At 42.2% G+C, this 15,248-nt stretch overlaps 1 pseudogene; it reads left to right on the top strand.

Annotated features, from left to right (window-relative positions):
- The first annotated feature begins 4,981 nt into the window (after positions 1-4,981).
- LOC142452629 (small ribosomal subunit protein eS19 pseudogene) lies at positions 4,982-5,502 on the top strand (annotated as a pseudogene).
- Positions 5,503-15,248: the final 9,746 nt, after the last annotated feature.

Raw genomic sequence — 15,248 nt, 5'->3', positions numbered from 1 at the left:
CTTTCTGGTCATATTTCTTCCAAGACAGATTTATTTGTCCTTTGTGCAATCCATGATATTTTCAATATTCTTTAGTCTTCTTTATTCAATATCCAACTTTCACATTCATATGAGGTGATTGAAAATACCATGACTTGGGTCAGGTTCACCTTAATCCTCAAGGTAACATCCTTGCTTTTCAATACTCTAAAGAGGTTTTGCACAGCAGATTTACCCAAGGGGATGCGTCTTTTGATCTTCTGACTGCTGCTTCCATGAGCATTGCTTGTGAATTCAAGCAAGACAAAATCCTTGACAACTTCAGTCTTTTCTCCATGTAATATGATGTTACCTATTTGTCCAGTTGTGAGGATTTTGGTTTTTTCACACTGAGTTGTAATCCATACGGATGGCTGCAGTCCTTGATCTTCATCAGCACGTGCTTCAAGTCCTCCTCACTTTCAGCAAGCAAGGTTGTGTCATCTGCATCTCACAGGTTTTTAATAAGACTTCCTCCAATCTTGAAGCCACATTCTTCTTCCTACACTCCAGCTTCTTTGATGATTTGCTCCGCATACAGATTGAATAAGCAGGATGAGAGGATGGAACCCCGTTGCACACTTTTCCTGATTTTAAACCATAGAGTGTGTCCTTATTTTGTTTGCACAACTGCCTCTTGCTTGATCCAGGTGCAACTTCCACATAAGCACAATGAAGTGTTCTCAAGCTTAGCCCCCCACTTATAGATTCATAAAGTGTTCATGGCCTGCACCACATAATACCCATGATGAATCACGACATTCCACCAGAGGGTTGAGCCCACAGACAAGGCTTAAATTTGTTTAAATCCTCTTTCTCTCTTGTTCGGCCAGCCTGTTACTGAAGAGACATACCATAAGGGCATGTTAAGTATCTGTTAACTGACTCACACCGGTCTGGAGTCAACTTCGGAAAGTGTTTATTAAAGATCAACTCATTTCAAACAATTTTACGGAGATTTGATCCTGATCCATAAAATATCACCTTCTACAGTTTTGTTGCCAAGAACAACTTGTCTTGAAAGAAGTTCAGCCAGAATGCTCATTAAACTAACAAGCTCACTACCATTGAATCGATAACAACTCACATAGACCCTATAAAACAAGGTACAACTGCCCCCATGGGATTCGAAGACTCTATGGAAGTAGAAAGCCTCCTTTTCCTCATGGAGCAGCTGGTGGTTCCGAACCATTGACCTTGTGGTTAGCAGCCCAACGCATAATCACTATGCCACCAGGGGTCCTTAGAATCCTTCTTAGTAGCAAGAAAATCAAGACTTCTTCTCGTGTGGTACAAGGAAAAACCATTTCCGCATGGGATTATGAATACAGGTAGAGCAAATCAAACCCAAACCATTACTGTTGAGTCAGTTCTGAATCGCAACAACCCTACTGGATAGGATCACCCTAACTCTTAGAATTCCCAAGACTGCAACCTCTAAAGAAACAGAAGATACAGGAGGGACTAGTCCATGGAGAAGGACGTCATGTTTGGTAAAGAAGAAAGTCAGTGGAAAGCGGAAGACCCTCAGTGAGATGAATGGACACAGTGGCCGCAGCTATGGGCTCATCGTCAAAAGGAGTATAAGGATGCTGAGGACCAGGCAGTGTTCAGTTCTTGTATCCATAAGGTTACGATGAGTTGGCACCAACGTGACAGCACCTAACAACAACAGCAGTGGTCTTGCATTTCTCCTTTTTACATGGCTCTTACTTTTTGTAAATGAAGCAAGTGAAAATTTCTCCATTCGGAGCTTCTACACTGTCAAAGTCAACTGATCTTTTAATGTATACTTATTTTTAGAAGTGATGTTGGCCGTGGTGGTGTGTGAATGTATATGTCTAGGTCTTAGATACAAATGTCACTAATGAACTGATCTGGGAGTCTAAACCACTTTCTTGTGTAAAGCCATTGACTGCTGTTTCTCAGACACTTACCAACAAAGAGGCCCGGAATGGGGTGTTACACATTGCATTTTTCTACCTGTGAAAGAAAGTAAAATTTTTGAATCTTTGGCAGGTTCTTATAGACACTGTCCCATGGCGCCCCTGGCCAGAAATGTTTCCACTCGCTTCCTCAGGGACCGGCTTTTGTCAAGATGCCAGGCCTGCCACATCAGCTTGAAAACCTTTTCTAAATGGCTGCTCCATGGAAGTTGTCTTTGCTATCGAGTGCTGCTATAACATCAGAAACACACGGGGTGACTTCAACAAACACACCTTTATGTTTGCACAGCTTAGGAGTTTAGCCTCAGAGGGCCGGCTCTAGAGGAAGGCTTTCAGTCTCTGTAGGCTCTGGGGAAAGGCCTTTGACTCTTAGCTTTATTTCTTGGTTCCGTAGTGCTCTTTATATGACACAGCATGTATCTTCCCCTCTCTCTGCTCTGCTAATCTGCTCTCTCTATATGCCAAAGATGATTGGCTTACAGATACCCCACTCGCTACAGCCTCTTAACAGAGAAAACCCATTTCCCAATGGGATTCTCACTCACTGCCATCCAGTCAATGCTGACTTAAAGGAGCCCCCTGTGGGGCTCCAAGACTGTAACTCTTTACGGGAGTAGAAAGTCCAGTCTGTCTCCCTCCGAGCTGTCAACTATGGGGATTGCAGTCCAACAAGTAACCACTACACCAGCAGGGCTCCACAAATGGGTTTATAACCCTCCACCACCCCCTCAAAAAAAGGTACAATGAAACCAAAACAAATCCATTGCTGAGTCAATTCTGACCCACGAAGACACTATAGGAAGAGTAGACCTGCCCCAGAAGGTTTACAGCACTATAATCGTTACATAAGACTGTACAACACATATTTGGGGGGCAAACAACATTCAAAACAAAACAGGGCCTATCACTAGGGTGAACCTAGGATATGCCGCTTGGCAATGGTGATTAGATGACTAGACCAAGACCTTCTATTTCATTCTGGAAATTCTTTCGTCTGGAAATATGCCCCATGCTACTGGGTCTCCTGAGCAAAGGATTCTGGAGCAGCCAAAGAGCACTTGTTGACTGAAGCTGAGACTTCCATGTGGGTCAAGAAAAAAAACCAAACCAGAGGTTCTTACCTCCCAGTGTGCATCAGAATGACGTGAGGGAGCTTTTTTGGTAAAAAGATCCCAGAACTTACATACTCAAGGTCTCTGTAGGGTGATGCCCAAGCATCTCCCAGAATTTATGTGTTAGTTTCTTTTTTTAACCTGGTGGAATGGAAAAGGGGGATGTGGAAGAGTGTTGGTACATTGCGTGAATTGCAATGTCTTAGAGCAACATACTGGAATCTGCTTACAGTCGAAGCAACATTGGTTTGTTGAGGGATAGACTCCATCAAGCCTCCACTTTCAGACTGCTCTCTTCCCACACATAACTGCCTCTGAGATTAAGCTCCATGCAGCAACCAAGGTCACAAAACAAAATGTGTATGAATTGTTGAATGGAAAAGCAGTTTGTTCCATAGACTTCCACGCAAACCACAACAAAAAGATCACCAATTTGCTGATCAATGAACTATCAATTCAAAACATGCTCAAAATGATAGTTATATCATAAATATTCAACTGTTATAATTTGTATTTTATTGATAGAAGTTTAAAAATCATGAATGGCAATAAATAACGCTAGAATTGTTTCTTTTGTGTTACTTCATTTTTGACTTCTTAAACAAGAATTACAAAAATGAGTGTTTTTAAGAGTTTTATTAGGATATAAATTGAATGAAATTCACATATCATACAATTCAGTAGTTAAATCACATTAAGAAGAGGTGTACAATCATCACCACAAGCCATTTTAGAACAATTTCTTCTTGCTTGTACTAATTGCTATTAGCTCCCCATTTCCCCCCAATTTCCCCTGACATAACCCCAAGAAATCATTAATCTAGTTACTGTCCCTATAGATTTACCTATCCTAGATTTCATATGCTGAAAAACATACCCAAATCAAAAACACAGAAACTAATATCAATAACAAAGAAAAACCTCAATCAAAAAGAAAGCAGAAAATATTAAAACTCGGACAAATATAAAATGAGTAGAAAAGGAGATCAAATTTTAAGGTGTCAAATTTTAACCTAACTGAAGCCCTGGTGGTGGAATGGTTATGCATTGGGCTGTGATCGAAATGGTTGGCAGTTCAAAACCATCAGCATCTCCAAGGGAAGAAGACTGGGCTTTCTACTTCCATAAACAGTTACAGTCTTAGAAAGTCAAAGGGGGTCACTATGAGTCAGCTTTGACTGATGGCAGTGAAAAAGTGTCTGCAAGAATACACTTTTCAATGCATTCTGCACGACAGCAAGGCAATTCACATGCCAAGTCTGATCAGAGGGGATTCACCAGAGCTTAATCTATGTGTATTTGCCCTTCACTTTTTAAAAACTGAAACAATTTTAAAATAAATCAAAAGGGAGTTCAAATGATAAGCTATGGCATGTTAACCTGAGCATGCCTGCCATAATTGACTTACAATGCTCTCTGTCAAAAGGGGTATTTTTAAAATTGGTTTGTTATTTTCCCTCCAAAATAAATAATTGTTTCTTTGTTAAGAAAATAATACAAGATTTTTAAAAAGAAGAAGAAACCCAAGTTGACCAATGGTTACCATGGGTGAAGGAGGAAAAGATTTTGCTTAGGGAGGGCATTGAGTTTATGCTAATGGTGGTGGAGTAATTTGGAAAAGACTCTCAGTAGTGGTTGTACAGCCCAAAAGTTAAATCAATGGCCCTGAAGTACACACATAGAAGCTGTAGATTGGGGGCTGTTTGGTTGGGTGCATTTTTGCCACAATTGAAAAGAATAATTAGACAAATAACAATAAGTACAAGGAAGAAGAAAATGTTCTAAAATTGATTGTGATAATGACTATACAATTCTTCTTGATATAACTGAACAATTGAATAATATATGTGGATAAAATGCCAATAAAACTAGTTGACCCTAAAAAAAAAAACTAGTTGACCCCTGTCCCCTGGCCGGCAGCGCGGAGGCCGCACGATGCCTGGAGTTACTGTAAAAGACGTGAACCAGCAGGAGTTCGTCAGAGCTCTGGCAGCCTTCCTCAAGAAGTCCGGAAAGCTGAAAGTCCCCGAATGGGTAGACACAGTCAAGTTGGCCAAGCATAAAGAGCTTGCTCCCTATGACGAGAACTGGTTCTACACGCGAGCTGCCTCTACAGCACAGCACCTGTACCTTCGGGGTGGCGCTGGGGTCGGCTCCATGACCAAGATCTACGGGGGGCGGCAGAGGAATGGTGTCATGCCCAGCCACTTCAGCCGGGGCTCCAAGAGCGTGGCCCGCCGGGTCCTGCAAGCCCTGGAGGGGCTCAAGATGGTGGAGAAGGACCAAGATGGCGGCCACAAACTGACACCTCAGGGACAGAGAGATCTGGACAGAATCGCCGGACAGGTGGCAGCTGCCAACAAGAAACATTAGAACAAATGATGCTGGGTTAATAAATTGCCTCGTTCGTAAAAAAAAAAAAAAAAAAACTAGTTGAAAATTTTTAAATTAAAAACTAAAAACCATTGAATGGTTCTAATGCACAGTGAGCATTTAGACATGCAGGCCAAACCCCGTGGCATTTACTCCTGCCCCTGTTGTCATGGCGTCTGACTTGTGCATGTTAGACATGGGTGTCCGAGTGAAGCTGTGTCACACAGGTTCCACCCAGAGGCTGTTGTTCTGAATGAAGGGATGCGGCAACATCACAGCCCTGCCACCTGGTCTCTTGTTAGAAAATACACAAAGTCTTTTTAATAAAATAAACAACCAGTTGCGGTGAAATTCACTCTGATCCCTGACAACCCCATGTGTGTCTACGGAGAGCTAATCCACAGGGTTTTCGTTGGCTGGTTTGGGGACATAGATCTCCAGACCTTTATTGCAAGGTGCCTCTGGGTAGACATGAATCTCCAACTTTTACCACAAGCACTGAACTATTTACATCACACAGGGACTCCCTAGGTTAGTAGTGTGATACTCACCAGCAGAATCTATCACCTGGGAACGTCACTAGACCACACCTGCTGAAGAAAATCTGCCTTTAACAAGGACCCAAGGTGATTCTTACCAGCAGTACAGTTGGAGGTACTCTGTCTAGCGACATTTTTCAAAGTTAGCAGTTCAAAACTACCTTTTTTCCTCGGGAAAATGATGAAGTTTTATACTCCCATAAAGACTTGCAGCCTTGGAAACCCAGAGGACCAGTTCCACCTGATCTGGTAGGTCACTATGAGTCAGCATCAACCAGAGATGGTGAGTTGAGTTGCATTGAATTGAGTTGAGTTGAGTTGCGTTGAGTTGAGTTGAGTTGAAAGGATCATTATTTTCAGAGCTCGTTTACCTTTTGTTTTGTTGGTTAATATTAAGTCAGTTCCAACTCATGGCAACCCCATGTGTGCAGAGTAGAAACGCTCCATGGGGTTTTCAAGGTTGTGAACCCTCTGAAGCAAATCAACAGGTCTATCAACCAAGGCACCTCTGACTGGCTTTGAACCCCCAACCTTTGCAGCTAATCATTGAGCACTTAGCCCTTTGCATCACCCAGCCACTCTCTTTTATCTGAGGCACTCTAAGAGTAAAGGTTGCTGTTTGGAAAACATTTGCCTGCTTCAGTTACAAGGCCAAGGGCTAGCATCCCCAGATAAAAGAAACTTCCGGTTCCACTTCCTGTGGTATGTAATTCATATATCAGATATTTCATTCATTGAATCATATTGAGAAGAGTGGTACAATCATCACCACAGTCACTCTAGAACATTCTTCGTTCTTGTACTAATTGTGACTCGCTCCCCATTTCCCCCCAACTTCCCTTGACATAACCCCAAGAAACCATTAATCAAGGTACTGTCTCTATAGATTTACTTATCCTAGATTTCATATGCAAAAAAACACCAAAAACAAAAACACAGAGACTAACACCAATGACAAAGAAAAACCTCACACAGGTCGCACTGTATAGGTAGCAGCTGTCTCCCCCAGAAAGCTGGGCGATAAAGTCTCCCACCCAAACCACAACAAAAGGTACAAAAATCAAAAGAATGATAGTCAAGAAAAGCTGTTTTCCCAGAGCTGAATGCCTGACCCGTGGCTGAGGTAGTTCTCCAACCCTCTGAGGCATTTCTCAAAAAGAAACAGAAGAAACCTCACCCTCATTCCATCCTACCAGCCAAGAGGGGAGTTATTTGGACAAGAGGATGTTGCAAATATTTCTCCATGTCCTTTAAATTTTCATTCCCCTTCCCTTGCTGGTCTAGCTCAAGAAAACATTTCTTTTGAAATATTTTTAAGTTTCCAATTAAAAATCTTGGAAAGTAGCTGACCTATATTTACTGTAACTGTATTTTCCAAATAAAACTCCAGACTCATGGTCTAATAAGTATGTGTGCACTTACCAAATTATTTTAAAATAATATTGAAAATGAGTTATAAAAACAACAAAAATATACAATTGATTTTTTCCTAACTAAAATAATTAATTGATGTTTATTTCAGAGACTAAATAAAGGTCAAAGAAGAAACTAATAATATCTATAATCCCACAACCCAGAGATAACCACAGTTGATATTTACAAGGGGATACCCCCCAAGGAACGGAAATAAGCCCAGTGGAGCTTTCATTGTATGCTTTTTTCCTGTTAAGTGAGCATCAAGCAACTTGCTATGAGTTAGTGCACCCAGTGACGTCACTTGGGAAGGTTCTCTCTGGTCACAGTGAATTTTTTGTGTGAAAGCAGTTTTGCTCAAATGTTGTTTTTTTGTGATGACTGATTGAAGAGAACAACATGTAGCTGTGAAATTTTGTTTCCTGATCAGGAAAAATGTCATAGAAACTGTTGTGATGTTGTTGAACACAGTTAACAAGGACAATTCTATAGGAAAAACTCAGGTGTACGAGTGCTTTTCTCAATTCTAAAAAGGTGAAATGTCGATTGATGACAAACCTAGTTCTGGATGTCCATCAACTTCCCAAATGGACTACAATGTTGACTTATAGTGCATTTGGAGTTCATTCCACCGAGTCAGACTGCTAATCAAACCTTCTATTTAGAGGTTTTGAAAAGATTGTGTAGCAGTGTGCGACAAAAATAAAACCAAAAAGCCAACCACACAAATGCCTGATTTGTGGCAGACGGGTGACTGGTTTTGCCACCATGACAATGCACCTGCTCACACAACCATCTCAGTCCCCATTTTGGGCACACACACACACAAAAATGCATGCCTCTCTTGTCTCACACCCTGACTCACATGACCTCACTGTGTGATTTCTTTTTGTTTCTGTGAATGCAGAGGGACATGAAAGGACAATGATTTGATGATGTAGAAGAGGTGAAGGAAAAAACAAGGGAGATTCTGTCAGCCATCCAAACAGATGCGTTTGGAAAAATGTTTCTAAGAATGGAATCACAGTTATGACAAGTGTATTAAGTGTAATGGAGTATACTTTGAAGTGATAAGGTTGTATTGTGAAATAAAAAAGTAAATGCATAGCTTTGAAAATTTTTTCTTCTGTTTGGGGCGGGGGGGGGGGGGTAACCCCATAATCTGAGCCAAAATCGACTTGATGGCAGTGAGCATGGTGTTCTGTTTTATGTTTCTTTTATATTTTCCAACAACACATGACATTTTCCCCCACTGCTGTTATACTTAAAATCTATCTTTTCTATTATAGTTTGGGTGAAAATATATGGAGCAGATTGGTTTTTCACTCAATAATTTGTGCACATCTTGGTTTCAGACTTGGGTTACAATCCCTCAAAGTAACTGCGTTCTTCCCATTTCCTCTCTGGGCTCCGGTTTCCATTCATCCCTTTTTCCCACGCATCCCTTTGATTTGAGGCAAATACTGCCCTTTGAGGCTCACGTGGTTGATGTACTGAGGACTGCCTTGCTGCCTAGTGTTGCTTTTCAATTAATCTGCTATTTATGGCTTGACTAAAAGTTGTTCCCTGGGTGTGGGTTCAGTTCAAAAAGTATCTAAAAGCTACTTTCTCAGGGTTCCACAAGTCTCTATCACATCAGTAAGTCTGTGTTTTTTTATGTTTATGAATTTTGTTCTACTTTTATCCTTCTGTCTCTGTCCAGAAGCTTGTATTGTAATCCTGACCAGAGCGGTCAGTGGTGGTAGCTGGACACCATCTAGTTCCAATGGTCTCAGGCTTTGTTGATGACATTTAAAAAATCATGTTGGGTACTATAATCAGTTTGCATCCTATTTTCTAGTAAAGCTGTGTCACAAGAATATTTTCATGTCACTGCATATTATTTGTAAGCCTCGTTTTTTAAAATCATTTTATTGGGAGCTCATATGACTCTTATCACAATCCATACATACACCATTGTATAAAGCACATTTCTACATTCGTTACTCTCACGTGTCTCAAAACATCTGCTCTCCACATAAGCCCCTAACATCAGTTCCTCATTTTCTCCCCTTCCCTCCCGCTGCCCCCTCCCTCATGAACACTTGATAATTTATAAATTATTACTTTGTCATATCTTATACTGTCCGACGTCTCCCTTCACCCACTTTTCTGTTGTCAATTCCCCAGGGATGGGGTTATATATATAGATCCCTGTAATTGGTTCCCCCTTTCTACCCCACCCTCCCTCCACACTCCCAATATTGCCACTCTCACCACTAGTCCTGAAGGGATCATGTGTCATGGACACCCTGTGTTTCCAGTTCCTTTCTGTACCAGTGTACATCCTCTGGTCTAGCCAGATATGTAAGGTAGAATTGGGATCAGGATAGTGTGGGTGGCGGAATCATTTAGGAACTAGAAGAAAGTTGTATGTTTCATCATTGCTCCGTCGCGCCCTGACTGGCTCGTCTCCTCCCTGAGACCCTTCTGTAAGGGGATGTCCAGCTCCCTACAGATGGATTTGGTTCCCCACTCCACACTCCCTCTCATTCACAATGATATGATTTTTTGTTCTTTGATGCCTGATACCTCATCCCTTCAACACCTTGTGATCACACAGGCTGGTGTGCTTCTTCCATGTGGGCTTTGTTGCTTCCAAGCTAGATGGTAACTTGTTTATCTTCAAGCCTTTAAGACCCCAGATGCTATATCTCTTGATAGCCGGGCACCATCAGCTTTCCTTACCACATTTGCTTATGCACCCATTTGTCTTCAGTAATTATATTGGGGAGGTGAGCACACAATGATATGATTTTTTTGTTCTTTGATGCCTGATAACTAATCCCTTCAGCACCTCATGATCACACCAGCTGGTGTGCTTCTTCCATGTGAGCTTTGTTGTATAATACTCATTTTTAAGATTTTTAAAAACATTTTATTAGGGGCTCATACAACTCTTATCACAATCCATACACATACATACATCGATTGTATAAAGCACATTTGTACATTCTTTGCTCTAATCATTTTCAAAGCATTTGCTCTCCACTTAAGCCCTCTGCATCAGGTCTTCTTTTTTTTTCCCTCTCTCCCCGCTCCCCCCTCTCCCATGAGCCCTTGACAATTTATAGATTTTAAACAGAACTATGAAAAAAGACCGATGAATTGATACATTTGAACTGTGGTGTTGGTAAAGAGTTTGAATGTACTGTGGACGACCAAAAGAACAACTCAGTCTTAAAGGCACACTCCTTGCAAGAGAGGATGGTGAGACCAATGACTAAAGTAGAGGGTGAGAGAAAGAGTCTCCAGAGAAAAGATGAATTGATGTAATAGACAAACCACTGGACTCAAATATACCAACAATCATGAAAATAACACAGGATCAGGCAATGTTTGATTCTATTCTATATATATAACATATATACACTCCATGGCAGCAGTGACATAGTATTCTATCTCTGCATACACGAAGGGGGTTCAAAAGTTCATAGAAGAATGCCATTATCTCTGAATCCCATGTTCCATAAGCCTTTTTAGGCTCCATTTCACTATAATTATTTTCATTCACTACCCATATCATTAAACATTTGCCATCAAGTTTTGCTATTAGTAGAAATACTGTGTGTGATGGGTGCTCTTAGGTTTCTATCTTTATTCACACTTCTGAAACTCTCCCATAGTATGATCAAGAGTAGGCATTCTGTTTAATTTGGTAAAACCTTTGTAAAACTTATGAGATTCAGGGAGGTGGGGAACTATTTAAAGTTCTTGACATAGAAACACCAACCTATTTAAAGTCCTTGACATAGAAACACCTGTTTCTGAAGGTGCCTACCTGGGAGGAAATGGTTTTAAAGTCAACACAGTTCCTGAAAGGCAGAGGTTTTTAAAATAAATTGACATGCCTTTATTTTATGTTGAGCACTGTGTGAAGTGCCTTTTATGCCCTGTGCCATAGCCTCCTTCTACACAGGCTTTGATAAAGTATGAGGTTCTATCAGGATTCCCACTTTATACGTGCAGGAAGGTTCAGTAAGGAGCCTAAGGTCTCATTCAATGGAAAGCTAGACATCGCTTGCTACGGGGTCTATTCTAACTTACAGTGATCCTATAGAACTAAGACGAACTGCCTGTGGGATTTCCAAGGCTATAAATCTTTATGGAGCAAACTGCCAGGACTTTACTCCCATGGAGCCTCTGAGGGGAAATTTCCTGGCTCTCAGTTAGCAGCTGAATGTTTGTCCAAGGTGCCACCAGACCTCTGTCATAAAGCTCCCAGTGAGTAACTGAGCAAATGCATCATAGATTGTTTTCTTCTGACTCCGAAGACCACTCTGGTCTCAGATCCAAGGCGTGAAGAATCTCAGGAACCCCGTGAGCTGGCTTGTGTTTCCCAGGACTGTCCTCAGGATCACTGAGCACCCAGGTACATCCTTGCATGGGCTATGCTCTGATGGATACTGGTGTGCTTGGAGAGTGGCCAAGCCGGTGGGGGGAGGGGGAGAGGGGGTGCAGTGGGAGAGCCAAAGAGAGGTTGGTCATTTGTGAGCACACGTGAGATGTGCTAGGATCCCCAAACTTAGAGCATGGATTGTGTGAGAGGAAAGCAAGGGTCCTTGGAGTTTCAAAAATATATCAATGGCCACCGAGATCCTGGCAATCCAACGCCACTGGGTCTTGGGGGGAATGTGACTTTCCTCTCTCCTTTTTAGGTGAGTTTATCTGGGGCTATCCAGGGCATACCCTGCCAGCACATTTTGCAGGCTATTCAGGGCAGAAAAGTTATGTAAAGGCAAGGGGGTAAACCCAGTCCCTGCCATCAAACCAATTCCACCTCATAGCCATCTTAGGTTTCCAAGACTGCAAATAACTGGAAAGCTCTTCTCCCAACTTCCTCCTCAAGATTCTCGTGAGGAGAACCTTGGATACTTGTCCTCTGAACAAAAGCAATGCCCAGTCTCCTTACCTGTTCTCAGGGGGACAGGAGATGAAGGTTGGCAGTGATCTTTGTCTGTCTGTTTGCTGATGCACTGCAAGGGACTGCAAGAGCAGCTCTCGATAAGGATTTGTTGGTTGAATGAAATCACTGAATTGGGTGAACTGCCGTGATGGCTACCTTTCTCCAGATGGTTTCACTGTGAGAAAAGGAAACCTAGAAAGGCAGGGTGACCTTTTCAAATATGGCTTCCCTTCCCCTAACTCCGATGCCTGGACTTGAAGAGTCCCTAGTTCAACCCAAATCGGGTTCTGATCTAAAAGGCTGCTCCCAGGTGCAGACCAGTCTGGTGAGAGCAGAAAAAGAGTGATGAAAAATGATGAACCTTCAGATAAATCTCAAGTTCAGGGAAAACTGATGAACCTATTTCTGAGCAGCAAGCAGACTCACATTACCTCCCTAAGAACAATTGTCTAACAACAGCAGCAGCAGCAGAGCCACCAGGAAGTGAAATCCCCAGAAACCACATACATGAATAGATCAGATCCATTCCTAGCCCATCCCCTCTTCTCTCTGCAAACAGCTCAACACGGGAAGAGATCATTTGAAGCCAGGAGACAACGTGAACTGCTCCAAGGTCGGTTCAAAACCACAGCTCATTACCAGTACTCATTATCAAACACACGCCCCTGAAGACATCCCCTTCTTCTCTCACTGAGCATTTGTAGAGAACAAAGACGATGCATACTTCTGGAGTAGATTTAGTCTTTCCATGATCTCTGCTTCCTTTTAACGAGCAATTCGTCGTAGAATTTAGCTTAAAGAAAATCAAGCTTTGGCAAGGATTAGCAAAATCAGGGACTTGACATGGAAAAGCTCTCTGTTAATGAGCATTGAGTCTGGGGTGTCTAATATAAATTCCGCAGGTCTCTGGGAGATCTTGGGTAGAAATCAGGAGTCTGGATTCCCTAAAAGGATATGTAGACGCCTAAAGATAGAGGGGGTATTTTTTTAATGTGCCATTAGGTTGCTTCTGACTCTGGGGACCCTGTGTGTGTTTGAGGAGAGTTCTGTTCCACTGGTTTTCAATGACTGGTTTGGGGGAATGGGTCACCAAATCTTTCTTCTAAGGCAGTGGTTCTCAACCTTCTTCATGCTGTGACCCTTTAATATCATTCCTCATGTTGTGGTGACCCCCAACCATAAAATTTCTTTCACTGCTTCTTCATCACTGTCATTTTGATACTGTTATGTATAGATCGGGCAAGCCCTGTGAAATGGTCATTCAACCCCCAAAAGGATCATAACCCATAGATTGAGAACTACTGTTCTAAAGCACCTCTGGGTGGACTTGTTCCTCCAACCTTGTGGTTTGGGGCTTCATCATTTGTACCACCCAGGAACTCTAGAAACATGACTACTCGTGCATTATTTGATGAACATGCCTAAAATTTTCAAAGATTGAATGAAATTTCTTAACATGCCTCTTCTATCCAAGTCTCTGTAACTTTCACCAAATGATTGAGTGTAATTATTCAGAGTGTGTGTAATACTAAGAGAGGGGATTGGTCAGTTCCAATTTGTGCAATACTATGAGAGGGGATTGGTCAGTTCCAATTATCACTCCCCTGGCTTGAAGGATGAGCCTTTGATGCAAAGAGAGAAGAGGAAAAACTCCGAGGACCTGAGAAGAACATAGTCAAGATCTCTGTCTGAAGTGTCAGAGGCTTCCAAGACTAGAGGCAACATGGACTGTGGCATGGCCACTCAGGGGATCAGGGCCAGACACTATGGGGTACCTTTTCCTTATCTGGCCTGACACTGTGGAACAGTGGGACACAGCGGCAGATGAGCTGGCTTCCTGGTCCATGATTGAGAGACTAACAAAGAGATAGAGACTTGCCTATTGACTGAGAAGACCAATGACTGTAAACTTTACTCTTTGCCGATCCTGACTTGGAGTAACCTATTGATGTCCCTAAAAACAACAAGAAACTCACTGCCATTGAGTCGATACTGACTCACAGTGACCCTATAAGACAGGGTGGAACTTCCCCTGTAAGTTTCTGAGATGATACCTGTTTACAGGAGTAGAAAGCCCCGTCTTTCTCTTTCAGAGCTGCTGGTGCTTTCAAATTGCTGACCTTGCAGATCACAGTCCAACTTGTAACCACTGCGCCAGCAGGGCTCCTTGAACTTTCCTAATAAACTTCCTTAATGATGAGTATTGGCTGTGGCCATTGTAACACATTATCGAACCTCGCATAGCTAGAGGATGGCGTGGGATGAATGGTATCAGAATAGGTAACAAAAGATGGACCATCAAGGTTTGTCTGACCCCTACCTCGTGACAATAGGGAAGCCGGAGAAGGTCAGATATGGTCCTCCATCACCGTTTAATTCAGGTTGTTCCAAAGGAATCAAAATTAGCTAGATTTACAAAGTTTTTCATTTTCTCTTTTAGGTTGTGTTGACATCAAGATACAATGCCCTACCTGGGTGGACACTTAGTTTGGTTAACCAGAAGCAGAACTGTAGTAATTTATTTTCCCGATGTTTTGTCTTGCTGTTGACAAGATTGTAAACTGGGTAATTAATGGCATCCCCTCCTCTCTTTCAGTTAGCCTTGTGCATACACCCATGTTGCTTTGGAAACAGAGCACAGTGATGGCAAAAAGAGTAGTGCAGCATTGGACCATGAGTTAGTTAGTTTATTGTGCCAACCTGGCTAATAAACACATGTGGGATAAATGGCTCAGCGAGTCTTACCTTTTGAGTTCTCAGGTCTCTTGCTTTGTGATGGTTGGACCAGGGTGCAGCTGCCTTAACCAGTTCCTGCTTCAGCTGGCAAGGCTCACTTCCTGCAAAAAGTGAGGAGAAGCCACATGGACCTATGCCAATGCAGCCCTGGGTGCTGGAGCAGCTG

Source organism: Tenrec ecaudatus, chromosome 7, assembly GCF_050624435.1.
Source record: "Tenrec ecaudatus isolate mTenEca1 chromosome 7, mTenEca1.hap1, whole genome shotgun sequence".
Taxonomy (NCBI): Eukaryota; Metazoa; Chordata; class Mammalia; order Afrosoricida; family Tenrecidae; genus Tenrec; species Tenrec ecaudatus.
Note: the sequence above shows the minus strand (reverse complement) of the source record. Positions and strands in the feature narration are given on the sequence as shown.